The sequence below is a fragment of the Mus caroli genome, unplaced genomic scaffold (assembly GCF_978045245.1).
Source record: "Mus caroli unplaced genomic scaffold, Mus_caroli_1 scaffold_2, whole genome shotgun sequence".
Taxonomy (NCBI): Eukaryota; Metazoa; Chordata; class Mammalia; order Rodentia; family Muridae; genus Mus; species Mus caroli.
Genome location: NW_028227257.1, coordinates 98,559,112 through 98,574,195, shown reverse-complemented (window position 1 = coordinate 98,574,195; position 15,084 = coordinate 98,559,112).

Sequence of the window (15,084 nt, the reverse complement as noted above, 5' to 3'; positions counted from 1 at the left end):
GTATGTGTGTGAGTGTGTATGAGTGTGCACATGTGCACATGCTTATCAAATATTCATGTAAAGGACTAAAATGTGTGTGCTCATCAACTCAAATTCTCATAAAATCAACCAAACCAACCAAACCAACCAATCAAACAAAAATGAAACTAGCAGATTTGAAGGATTAAAACAGGGAGATTTAACATCTTGAAGTTCTGAAAAATGTACGTGTGGAGATTTTTCTTTAGGTCTTTCTTACTAGGAGATCACCTTTACTTGTGTATTTTTTTTTTCTTTATCCTCATGTAGCCTTTGTTTATTTACATCCATTGCTACTGTTTCTTTCTCTTTTTAAGAACAGCAGAGCCTTTTGGATTGGTGCATTACCCATAAGAAACCTTTATCCTGGGGATTGCAACCCCATTGGAAGAACAATATAAGCTGGCCTGACTACCCGTTTTTCCAAAGTATAGACCACCAACAAAGGAGTATGTGTACCTGGAAGGATTCATGGCTCCAGATACATATGTAGCAAAGGATAGCCTTGCCCAACAGCAAGGGAAGGAATAGCCTATAGAAATTTGATGCCCCAGAGTAAGGGGATGATGGAGCAGTGAGGGGAAGGAGTGTGGATGGGTAGGGGAGCATTCTCATACAGGCAAATGGGAGGGCATATGGCACATGTGGGATGGGTAACCTGGAAGTTACATTTCATGGGATGGAGGGTTGGTGGAGGGGGTAACCGGAAAGTGGGATGTGAGAAAGTAAGATGTAAAAAAATGGGATGATTAATAAAAAGTGAAAAAGAAAAAGAAAAGAAAGAAAACTGTATCCTAATTTGTTTGTTACAGGGCATATTACCAACTGTATCTACTTAAGGAGTTGAGGTTTAATACCTATCTAGACAAATAACAGTTCAAACTGATGAACCATTCTTTTGTCTAATTCGGTGATTTTTATTGTTTAAACTGGTAAATTGTGGCTGATTCCTTTTTTGATGTTTTTCATTGATATGGTTTAAAAAAAACTATGCAAATATTTGAAAGTACAAAATGGACATTTAAGTATCAGTAAAATGTCAATAGGGCCCAAGGAAGTTATGTGTTTGCTTATACACAGTACAATAATTTAATTAACTTAATAAATGAGATGTTGAATTAGGTGGTTTTATCTCTCCTTTGGTTTTCTCACTTTTATTTTCTGTACTTTCAGAAAGAAAACCTTACTAACAATCATTTTTATTTTCACTTACTGAAGTAATATGACTATACTTAAATATAAAAGAATATATCAGACTCCACCATATTGACGTCCAATGACTCAAGGAGAACTTTGATTTTTGAAGGACCCAAGAGTTTCTCTTCCTCATTATGGAACAGATGCTAGCTAAAACAGACATAGCTGTTATTATGATTTTTTTATGCTGGAATAATTTTAGGCATAGACACAGCAAAGCACACATCTTTGAGTTCATATTACCATCATTCATATTGTTTAGCATTACTACCTAAGTTCCATTTTCCAGAAAATGAATTTAAAGAAGTTGCATAAATAGAGTTGTTTTCCTCACACTGTAAACCTCTCTAAGCTTGTATGATTTACACAGCAGCTTTGAGGACATAGACAACAGGGTTTACTCACTGATTACAGAAATTAGTAGAGTGTCAGGTCTTTATAATTACTTTTGGACCAGCAGTATTAGCATCATGTAAGACTCAGTTGGAAATGCAAGTCTAGGAAGCTCTCACCTGCCCTCTTGAATCAGACTCTGAGAATGGAAATCAACAAGCTGTATCTTAGCCATCAGCCCAAGTGATCTCCATGCACACTCCAGTGTGTCCTGAATTGTTATATATTCCTTATATATTCCTCTTACGTTTGCTTCAGATGGAGATGCTTACTATAGTGAAAGGGGAATTACTTACAAAAAAAGACAACATTTCTCTATTCAAATAAGGCATTTAGGAAAATATGCTTCAAAGGACATAACAATACATTCTACAATTAATTATTAATAAGTATTGATAAATGTCCCCAAATATTACTTTTCTTACATCTATGTAAAGGCAGAGATAGTTTTCCTGTTTAAGTAACCCTTGTTGTGTCTTAAGGGTCATTGTTTTCCTAGGGAAACATCTCTCCTTGCTTCATTTGCACATCCCCTGGAGACAATCAGTAGAGAGTGAACAAGGCTTTGGAGAAAACATAAACTAATGAGACTCTCAGGATAAAAATGTGCATACTGATCCAAGTAAGATATAAATTCATATTAGTTATAGACAGTTCACAGATTTAGTGAAAATAATTATTGTAAAAGAAACCATTTTATAATTTTTAATTATTAAATATTCTGTTGAGTAAACACTAAACTATGGTGGTTTTCTAAAGTGATATAAATCTACAGAAGCTATATTCTCCTACTATTCCTGGATACTTAGCATAACAATAGTCTTTTAAATCATTAATTTTGAAAGTTCTAACTAGGTAGTTTATTTTGGGTGCCTTTCACTGAAAAAACACTAGCTAATACAAGGTATAGAATACTGTGTGTAAAGCACAGGTCCTAGAATAGTTAAAGCACCATCAGTAAACTAAATTGCATATGTCTATATTCCTAAATTAGAAATAAAGATAAGACATCTTTTTTCTTCTTCCTTTATAGTAAAATATCATTAGTGTATGACACATAGAAGAAAAATCAGCCAATTAAAGGGTTTTTCACCTATAGTCAATTGAAACTATATAAAATTGATGGTTACACAACTATCTGCAGAGAAATCCAGGTTTTGGGTGCATACAGTGGGGCAGATATTCACTACCTTTATGAGAATAGCTTAAACTGGTACAAAATACGTTAAACATAATCATTTAATTGTTTTTATTTATAAACGTATTCACCAGGTAAAATAACCTGAATTTATTATGTATTACATGCCTTAAAGTCAAATGCAAAGTATAGTTTAGATAATTAACTTACATATGGTATCAGAAAGATATTATTATAATATTTTTCAAGAAGCAGCACTCCATTATTCATGGCCATATTGTCTTATACATTGTTATATCATGACTGAAACTTTCTATTCTTTGAAGGACATATCTTCAACTCTCCCAGTGTACTTCATAGTCCAATAAGCACTACCATTCTCTATTATTATGAGTCCAACTTTTGCATATTCTACACACTAGGCAAATCACTCATAGGTTGTCAAATATATATTGAGTCAAGTATTAATATGAAAGGTATTAATGAAATAATACTAAAAGTTTTTTGTCTTAGTACTCTTTCATACATATTTTCAAAGCTTTTGTTCCATGAAATTCATTATGCAAATTAATACACTTAAAATTAAATAAACTTGTAAGTCAAATTTCTTCATTTTTGACGTATTATTATTATTAACTTTACCTCCCATTCATCGCCCCTCTCTTGGTTACGTCCTCCCATAATATTTCCCTCACTATCCCCTTCCTTTCTTGTTTTGTGTGGGTGCAGCCCCACTTGGTATCTTTACACCTTGGTACTTCAAGTCTCTGTGAGGCTAGGCTCTTCCTTTTCCACTAAGGACAGACAAGGCAGGCCAGCTAGAAGAACATATCCCACACACAGGCAAAAGTTTTTGGGATAGTCCCTGTTTCAGTTGTTCAGGATGCACATGAAGACCAAGCTCTACATATGCCACATATGGGCAGGGAGGCCTAAGTCTAGCCTGTACCTTTGGTTGGGAGTTTGGTTTCTGAGATCTAACAGTCCAAGTTAGTTGATTAGTTGATTATATTCTCTTCCTATGATGTTCCTATTCCCTCTGGGGCCCTCAATCCTTCCTCCTATTCTTCCACAAGAGTCCCCAAACTCCAACCACTGTTTAACTCAAACTCCATCCATTGTTTGACTGTGGATGTCTGTATCTGCCTGAGTCAGCTAATGAGAGGAGCCTCTCAGAGAACAGGCATGGTAGACTCCTGTCTGCAAGCATAACAGAGTATTATAATAGTGTCAAAGACTGGTCGCAAGTTGGGGCAGTTATTGCTTACCCATTCCCCCAGTCTTTGTTCTAATCTTATCCCTGCATTTCTTGTAAACAGGATAAATTTTGGGTTGAAAGTTTTGCAAGTGGGTTGGTATCACTGTCATCCAATGGGTTCCTGCCTGGCCACAGGAGGCAGTCTTTCCAGGCTCCATATCCCCAGTTCTGTGAGTCACAGCTAAGGGTGCCCCCCACGATACACAAACAGTAAAGAATGACACAACATACTGAATTTGGATGACAGAGGGTATTTGCTCAAATATACTGAAATAATGAGATTGTAATTTTCTTTCACACAACATTTTAAAAACTCTAATATAACATGTGTAGAGTCTGTGTTGCAGACATCCTGGGACAGTGATAGTTCCATTAATTTTATACTAAATTGCAGTGCAAACACCTCTAGGAATTTGAAAATTTCTAATTAGAGAACTGTGTAAGTGCTAGGACATTTGGAAATGCTCCTCCTGCACTCTACCTGGTTTACTAGCTGATGGATATCATATCTACTTAAGAAATTTGTGGTTCTCCTGACTCAAAAATGACTCTCTGTGTGGCAATTATGGTGGCTCTGGAATCGTCAGTAACAAAACTAGACAAGGATAGCAGCAATTATATTTTAATCACTTTATTTTGTTCATATTTGTTCTGGCTTTTAAAATAAATTTGTGAAAAAATTAAACCCAAAGCATGTGCATATTTGACCCACAGGGATCACAATTTAAAATTGTAAGTTCAGTAAATAACTCATTTAGAAGATGCATTTATCTTGTGTATCTTTGGTAAATTTTATTGTCCCAGTAGGCACCCATCACAGTTAATACAAGATACTTCAAAAATCCTTTTCTCAGCTGTTTTTGTAGGTTGTTGTGTAGCACTTACCTAGAATACATAAGACTCTGTGTTCTTTTTCTATTACCAAAGACAAAAAATCGGCAAGAGTGCACTCCCTCAGTTTTAAAGGTACCTAGCCAGAAAGAAGTATCTTTCAAGAAATTAGGACATTCTTTTGTGAAGTTTCCAAACAGCCATGCAAGAAGCTCTGATAATACCATCAGACAGCACCAGAAATTGTTTCTAAAAAATGAATTAATTTGATGGAATTTTGAAGCTATACAGATGATTAATAGGCCACAGACCTGAGGAAATGACTAACAGGAGTAATAATACTAAGAGACAGACATTCCATGCCTAGGTTATGCAGTGATTAAATAAACAGTTATAAGTTAAAGTGCATAGAACGATCACAAGGACCCAGGCACATACTAAAAGTGTAAGTTTTGTAACTTGTGCTACTTTTAATTTCTTCATTTTGATGTTGTGCTATGATTATGTAAAATATCACAGAGGGAAACTGGGTAGTGGGTACATGGATTAAACCTACGTTTTTACAATGTGTAGTGAATCTCCACCAGATAAACACAAAGTTTGTCAGCATATTGGAAAGGATATAATGGAATGAAACTTGGAGTTAAAGAGACTAGCACATTAGTGGACTATACATGTCTCATATGGATTTTATTAAGGTGGGAACAGGATATGGTTAAAAGATGGATTGTGAACATGCTTCATTGGCCTTATATATGCTGCTAACAAATGTGGAGGGTTTTTTTTGGCCTTTGAAACTATGAAAATAAGGCTAATCTGCTTAAGGAAGAGAAATAAGCCATCAGGCATAAACTTTTCTGGAAGACATTTAGTGAAAAATGCCAGACTTTTCACTGCATGTTTCCAAGGGCAGAGCCACCTAGGGACAAAATCCTTTATAGCAAAACGTTTGTTAATAAGTGAATAAATATAATATATTTAATTCACTGATTATAACAAGTAATAAGTGGGAAATATTTTTCTTAACACCAGTATTTTTTATGAATGCAATATGTGGTTATTTTCAGTGCTTTTGAATAAAATAATGGTGCTCTAATTTAAGAACAAACATAAGGAAAAAATCTCCATTTAAAAGTTTTCTTTAAAACTCTGTAGAATATTTCAGAAGATGCCACACACAGAACTGGTTTACAATGTGAAGCTTGGGTGGGCATTGCACAGAATTTGATATTCCTTGGATGGCTCAGTGGTATATAAGGTATACAAGTTATTTAGTTACTGACAAACTTGCTTAGGAGTTGATCAGGCAAGACACTAGACATTTAGTAATTGTCTGACAGATTCTGTGCAAACATTTTCACATATGTATCTATTACATTCCACAACACATCAAATTTACACAGACGTAGAGTTAAGAAAGGACAGATAAAATCCTTAGTCTACACAGAATTTAAATTTCTCAAACTATTTTATTGTATAATATATAATGCAAATACATTGTTTCCCCTTTCTCTTTTCTTCTTCGGAAAACTTCCAAATACAACTCCTTGCTGTTTGCCAAATTCGTAGGCTATTTTTAATCAATTATTTATATATACCTATATACATACACACATACACACAAACATTATATATATATATATATATATATATATATATATATATATATATATATATATATATATATATCCTACTCATTCTGTATGTTACTTGTATTATCTGGAATCTGGAATGGTCATTTGGTATTGGATAACCAATTGGTGTGCTCCTCTGTGGGAAAAACTAAGGCTGTCTCTACATTCTTTACCTACCTAGACTTCCTTGTGTATTGTTGAGGCTATTTAGGTTTTCCCCATCCACATTAGCATGTCTATTGGTGTTGTCAGTGTTCAGTTCTTACTTTGGCAGTGATATTGGTGAGACTTTATTGGTGTGGCTTCTAACATTACTAGATGACACAGTCTCCCAGAACAATCCTTGAGTCTCTCTGGCTCTTATAATCTTTCTGCCTCCTTTTCTGCAATATATTTTGATAGTATTTTTGGCAGAATAAACACTAGCATTCCAGTATTTTCTTTTGTCTTTTATTACTTCCAAATTTGTCCAACAACACATAAATTCCAATTTGCATAAAATTTACTATTTCTCTCCAAACAGTAGAAAAGCTTGTCGATCTATATTTATAAAATTAGTTTTCAACATAAATGCTTTTAATATACACTGACTTTACTAAGTGTATTTCACTCACTTCAAAGTATATGTTTGGCTTACTCTAAAGTAAATAGCTGATAATTCATAATTCCTTCTTTCAGAGTTAGTTATTAATCTTTACAGTATTCTTGGAGTTGCTAAGCAAATATATGAGATTTACTTAAGAACAGCTACTGCCCCTGTTTGGAATTTTGCCGATTTTCACAATTCCACAACACAATGAAAATAGTGATTCATAATTTCAATTAAAGGGTAAGTTATGGGCAAATAACTATCCAATTCTTTGGTAACAAGGATTTATTTAAACACACTACACTGGTCTATATGAAAAACAAAGGACTTCATGAACGTATGGTGTCCATCATTTAAAGAGAAATGTTTTAGCAATGGTATATTGCATTCTGGCACATCATTTCCACATTCCCTCAATAGTCATTTATATTGCAAACTGATAGTTTACAAATATAAAATGCTAGTAGGTAAAGCCAGCAATGAGAATTTAGCATTCTTTTGTAACTAAAATTAGGATGATGATTTCTTACTATATATTTAACTTTGCTAGCTTTTTAGATGTTCATAATTGTTTGCTAATTTGTTAACTGATAATTGATAACAGTTTTAATATGTTTGAAAAAATGGTAAGCATATAAATATTAACTATTTTAAAGTCATATTAATCAAATTGCATGTATAATTTAACATATTCTTATAAATTGTGATAGAAAAAATTAGAATTAAGTGATATTTTTTCTCAAAACTAAGATTATCCGTTAGGCAGGATGGCTCTTTTGGTTAAGATGAATTGGCTCATGCAAATTCTCAAGACCTGAGTTCAATTCCGGGACACTCACATGATAGAAGGGGAAAATTGAGTCCAAACTGTTCTCTGATCTCCACATGCACACAGTGGCAAAGTGCATCCACATCCATGCACATGCATGCAGAATAATTATTTAAAGTTACAAAAGTGTTTAATTTAAACTATTTTAATATTTTTCTATTCTTCTTTGTTTAAGTTTTCATCCCTTCCAAAATTTACTCTCCTTAAGTTTTAAAGAGGTTACCATTTTGAAGTCATCAGCAAATGGAGTTGAATTGAGATGTGGAACCTTAAATCTTGGGACATGTGCTCCTATTAATGGTGACAACACAACCACATGGTACCCTATCTCCTACTCAGTGCATCAGTTCTTTGTTCCTCTATTATTGTTGTCTAGAAGGTCCAGAAGATGCCTCTACTAATAAAGCTGTCCTCATTATGAATGTTCTCTGTATAACTATCTAGAGAAACAGGATAACACAAACATATATTACTCTAGTGAGGAAAAATTCATAATATAGCAATCTTCATCAAAGGCCACAGTTCATGTCAGAGGCTGATTTTAAGTGTTCTTCCATGGCAGGACTTTGAATGGGTAGCCTTTAAGTTTCAAGCAGTATAAAAAGATGAGAGAAACCATGGAAGAATTTTAATAAGTTCAAATTTTAAGCATATTAAATAAACCAAAACCTAGTTATTTTGATTCAACTATACAGCATCTATTATTTGCACCAAGATGTCCACACTGAATGATTAATATACAGTATCATTTTAGTTCTTTCATAAATATATAAATTATGATTTTATCAAAGTCCCACCCACTTGGGAAACAAACTGAAGCTTTCTTGTTGTATTTAGACTGTCCATAATAGAAAAAGAACATTATAAACTGCATAATAAGTTTTTTTTCCAAATGGTTCCAAGTTAATAGAAAGGCAAGATAATTATTGCCCTAAATTAAATAACACATATAGTACATTAAAAACAGACAAAGATGCAATAATCGATATTGTTGATTCTACATAGGTCAAGACAATTAAGATACGAATGTATAAGGGGAGTAACCACTGAGACAACATCATTTGTCTCTGACTGGGGAGTCAGGTCTTGTGGGATCCTTACCAGCAGTTTCACCACCTGACTTTCCTAAGGCTTTCATTAAGTGCAGGAAAAACCTGCAGGGAGTGAAATCTGAAGGAATCTGCTGTCTCAGCTTCCTCACACTTTGATAATGATGACACAGTAGAAAAGTTATAGGAAATCAGGCCAGCAGGCACAGTGTATTCCAAACCTACCTTAGCACAGCTCCCTCTTCGCTTCATCAAAGGCCACAGTTCAGGTCAGAGGCTGATTTTAAGTGCTCTTCAGTGGCAGGACTTTGAATAGGCAGCCTTTAAGTTCGAAGTAGTATAATAAATTGAAAGAAACCATGGAAGAATTTTAATAGGCTTAAATTTTAAGCATATTAAATACATCAAAACCTAATTATTTTAATCACAGAAATCAGAAGGTATACTTTTTACCCTGGCCAGGAGAATCTATTTTGAAAAAAGACATAGTATTACATTTATAGCATTATTCTAAATGCCAATTCATGTGAGTAGAAATTACATTTTAAGAAATTGTGAAGTGATACATCTAGAAACTACTCCACCCTGGGATCCATACCATAATCAGCCACCAAACCCAGACACTATTGCATATGCCAGCAAGATTTTGCTGACATGACCCTGATATAGATGTCTCTTGTGAGGCTATGCCAGTGCCTGGCAAATACAGAAGTAGATGCCTACAGTCATCTATTGGATGGAACACAGGTCTCCCAATGAAGGAGTTAGAAAAAGTACCCAAGGAGCTGAAGGGGTCTGTAGCCCTATAGAAGGAACAACAATATGAACTAACCAGTACCCCCTGAGCTCTTGTCTCTAGATGCATATGTATCAGAAGATGGCCTAGTCATCCATCATTGGGAGGAGAGGCCCTTGGTCTTGCAAAGATTATATGCCCCAGTACAGGGAATTGCCAGGGACAGGAAGCAGGAGTGGATGGGTTGGGGAGAAGGGTGAGGGAGGGTATAGGGTCTTTCGGGATAGCATTTGAAATGTAAATGAGGAAAATATCTAATTATAAAATTGTTTAAAAAAGGATATTTCTTATCAAATAAAACAACAGATTATTACACCATTTAGACTTTTCTGTATAATTTGAATCTGAAAGTTTTTCAAAGTGCCGTGTAGGAAATATTGTGTTGGTTCCCAAAGTGTTGCTCCTGGAAGAAGGCAGACCATTTAATAATTAGTAATCGGCATACAGTGAGTCTTTTGATTATTGTGGATATGCTTCTGTGGATTGTTTATGATGCTCTGGCTGCCTTCTTCCTAACTTAGACTCCATGATGCAAATGTGAGGGGTTTATTCTACCATCTAACCTCATTACAATATTCTGTCTACCCACTAATGCAAAAACAAAGAGCCAATGTAACTTTTACCAGAGCCTCCAAAACTGTGAGCTTAATAACGCTTTTCCTTTTACAAAACTCATCTTAGGTCTTTCTTTGAGTAATTCCTAGCTGACTAACACAGTTATCTCATGTCTCGTTCAATATACAAAAAGAGATAATGAATAGAAGGTAATTATATAGAAGTTTGCTGGGCTGCATAAAGTTTGCAACTGGAGTCCTGGTTGACTGATCACCTTAACCTATCTCAGCAATGTTTGTTTTTTGTTTTTTGTTTGCTTTTTCATGAATTTTTGACAATAAAATTACATTTCTTAAATAGAGGTAATGATAGCATACGTAAAAAAAGAGAAAAGAAAATTTTCCAAAAGTGTCTTATGTTCTTATTTTATTAAATGTGTCAAGTCAGATGTGCATGCTAACCACTAGCAATTCAGTGCCAGCTGCAGTAATAACAGATTCAGGCACGTGGCTTGCTCCCTACAGACATACTGAAGCATGAAAGCAAAATGCTGGTTCTACCCTGCAAAGACTTTGTAAGCTTCCTGATAGAGAGTTTTATGTTATACACAGCATCATCACTGCAAATCAGAAGACATGTAGAAAGGTTCCTACTTGTGAAGTTCTTGTTACTTTACACCAACCAATGAGAAATACTTGTCTATGTAATATTTTTGACCTCCATTTTTATTAACAAAAGTATAATTTAGGAGATTTGTAAATAAAAGTCAAGACATCTGTAATGTTTTATTTTTCTATTAGCGTTAGGAGTTCGCCAGAAATCAGCTCTGTTCATCACTAGAGTGTACTGTTTTTAACTGTAAATAGACTCTTTGACTTTTTAAACCCAAATTATTAGAAAGACAAACAATTGTCATCAGTATATAAGAACACAAAAGGTCTAATAAGAATGGCAGAGTTTGAGACATCCAGCACCCTCCCAGCCAGAGGACAGTGATCCGCCCTGCAGGGAGCGCCATCTTGGCTCTGGGACTCCTCCGAACTTAGTCTGCACAGGTGAGAGTGAGGACCACAGAGGCAGACAGCTTCTGGGACAGGCGGGAGCCACAGAGCCACTGAGGCAGCACCCTTTTGGGGACACAGTCATCCAGCACCCTCCCAGCCTGAGGACAGAGGTCCACCCTGCAGGGAGCACCATCTTGGCTCCGGGACTCCTCCGAACGTAGTCTGCACAGGTGAGAGTGAGGACCACAGAGGCAGACAGCTTCTGGGACAGGTGGGAGCCACAGAGCCGCTGAGGCAGCACCCTTTTGGGGCCACAGACATCCGGCACCCTCCCAGCTGGAAGACAGTGGTCTGCCCTGCACAGGAGCCCTCTGCCTCAGGAGCAGGGAGCACATCTTGGATCCAGGACTCCACCGAACTTAGGAACTTAGTCTGCACAGCTGAGAGTGTGCACCACAGAAGCTGACAGCTTCTGTGACCTGCCAAAGCAACACAGCATCTGAGAAAGGTCCTGTTTTCGGCCTTCTTCTTCGGCCAGGAGGAGGTCCAAACGCCAGATATCTGTACACCTTCCCTTTAAGAGGAAAGCTTGTCAGCAGGGAGTGCTCTAACCACTGAAACTCAGAGGAGAGAGCCTGTCTCCCAGGTCTGCTGACAGACGGTACTCAGAATCACCAGAAGAACAACCTCTGAACAGAGACAACTATAACAACTCCAGAGATTACCAGATGGCAAGAGGTAAACGTAAGAATCTTACTAACAGAAACCAAGACCACTCACCATCATCAGGACCCAACACTCCCACTTCGCCCAGTCCAGGGCACCCCAACACACCTAAAAAGCTAGACCTGGATTTAAAAGCATATCTCATGATGATGGTAGAGGACATCAAGAAGGACTTTAAAGAACTACGGGAGAACATGGCTAAAATGTTACAAGTCCTTAAAGAAAAACAGGAAAACACATCCAATCAGATGATGGAAATGAACAAAACCATACTAGACCTCAAAAGGGAAGTAGACACAATAAAGAAAATCCAAAATGAGGCAACACTGGAGATAGAAACCCTAGGAAAGAAATCTGGAACCAGAGATGCGAGCATCAGCAACAGAATACAAGAGATGGAAGAGAGAATCTCAGGTGCAGAAGATTCCATAGAGAACATCGGCACAACAATCAAGGAAAATGGAAAATGCAAAAAGATCCTAACTCAAAACATCCAGGAAATACAGGACACAATGAGAAGACCAGACCTACAGATAATAGGAGTGGATGAGAATGAAGATTTTCAACTCAAAGGACCAGCAAACATCTTCAACAAAATTATAGAAGAAAACTTCCCAAGTCTAAAGAAAGAGATGCCCATGAACATACAAGAAGCCTACAGAACTCCAAATAGACTGAACCAGAAAAGAAATACCTCCCAACACATAATAATCAGAACAACAAATGCTCTAAATAAAGATAGAATACTAAAAGCAGTAAGAGAAAAAGGCCAAGTAACATATAAAGGCAAGCCTATCAGAATTACACCAGATTTTTCACCAGAGACTATGAAAGCCAGAAGATCCTGGACAGATGTTATACAGACACTAAAAGAACACAAATTCCAGCCCAGGCTACTATACCCAGCCAAACTCTCAATTAACATAGATGGAGAAACCAAAGTATTCCACAACAAAACCAAATTCACACATTATCTCTCCACGAATCCAGCCCTTCAAAGGATAATAACAGAAAAAAAAAATACAAGGACGGGAACAACGCCCTAGAAACAACAAGAAGGTAATCCATCAACAAACCTAAAAGAAGACAGCCACAAGAACAGAATGCCAACTTTAACAACAAAAATAACAGGAAACAACAATTACTTGTCCTTAATATCTCTTAATATCAATGGACTCAACTCCCCGATAAAAAGACATAGACTAACAAACTGGCTACACAAACAAGACCCAACATTTTGCTGCTTACAGGAAACTCATCTCAGAGAAAAAGATAGACACTACCTCAGAATGAAAGGCTGGAAAACAAATTTCCAAGCAAATGGTATGAAGAAACAAGCTGGAGTAGCCATTCTAATATCTGATAAGATTGACTTCCAAACCAAAGTCATCAAAAAAGACAGGGAGGGGCACTTCATACTCATCAAAGGTAAAATCCTCCAAGAGGAACTATCAATCCTGAATATCTATGCTCCAAATACAAAGGCAGCCTCATTCATTAAAGAAACTTTAGTAAATCTCAAAGCACACATTGCACCTCATACAATAATAGTGGGAGACTTCAACACATCACTTTCACCAATGGACAGATCATGGAAACAGAAACTAAACAGGGACACAGTGAAACTAACAGAAGTTATGGATCAAATGGATCTGGCAGATATCTACAGAACATTTTACCCTAAAACAAAAGGATATACCTTCTTCTCAGCACCTCATGGTACCTTCTCGAAAATTGACCACATAATTGGTCACAAAACAGGCCTCAACAGATACAAAAATATTGAAATTGTCCCATGCATCCTATCAGATCACCATGGACTAAGGCTGATCTTCAATAACAAAATAAATAATAGAAAGGCAACATTCACGTGGAAACTGAACAACACTCTTCTCAATGATACCTGGGTCAAGGAAGGAATAAAGAAAGAAATTAAGGACTTTTTAGAGTTCAATGAAAATGAAGCCAAACTTATGGGACGCAATGGGACGCAATGAAAGCATTTCTAAGAGGAAAACTCATAGCTCAGAGTGCCTCCAAAAAGAATCTAGAAAGAGCACACATTAGCAGCTTGACAACACACCTAAAAGCACTAGAACAAAAGGAAGCAAATTCACCCAAGAGGAGTAGACGGCAGGAAATAATCAAACTCAGGAGCAAAATCAATCAAGTGGAAACAAGAAGAACTATTCAAAGAATCAATCAATCAAGGAGCTGGTTCTTTGAGAAAATCAACAAGATAGATAAACCCTTAGCCAGACTCACTAGAGGGCACAGGGAAAGCATTCTAATTTACAAAATCAGAAATGAAAACGGAGACATAACAACAGATCTTGAAGACATCCAAAACACCAGCAGATCCTTCTACCAAAGGCTATACTCAACAAAACTGGAGAACCTGGATGAAATGGAGAAGTTCCTAGACAGATACCAGGTACCAAAGTTGAACCAAGATCAGGTTAATGATCTAAACAGCCCTATATCCCCCAAAGAAATAGAAGCAGTCATTAATAGTCTCCCAACCAAAAAAAGCCCAGGACCAGATGGGTTTAGTGCAGAGTTCTATCAGACCTTCAAAGAAGATCTAATCCTAGTTCTTCACAAACTATTCTACAAAATAGAAACAGAAGGTACTCTACCCAACTCATTCTATGAAGCCACAATTACTCTGATACCTAAACCACAAAAAGACCCAACAAAGATAGAAAACTTCAGACCAATATCCCTTATGAATATTGATGCAAAAATCCTCAATAAAGTTCTTGCTAACCGAATCCAAGAACACATCAAAACAATCATCCATCCTGACCAAGTAGGTTTCATCCCAGGGATGCAGGGATGGTTCAATATATAGAAATCCATCAACATAATCCAGTATATAAACAAACTCAAAGACAAAAACCACATGGTCATCTCCTTAGATGCGGAAAAAGCATTTGACAAGATCCAGCACCCATTAATGATAAAAGTCTTGGAAATATCAGGAATTCAAGTCCCATACCTAAACATGATAAAAGCAATCTACAGCAAACCAGTATCGAACATCAAAGTAAATGGTGAGAAGTTT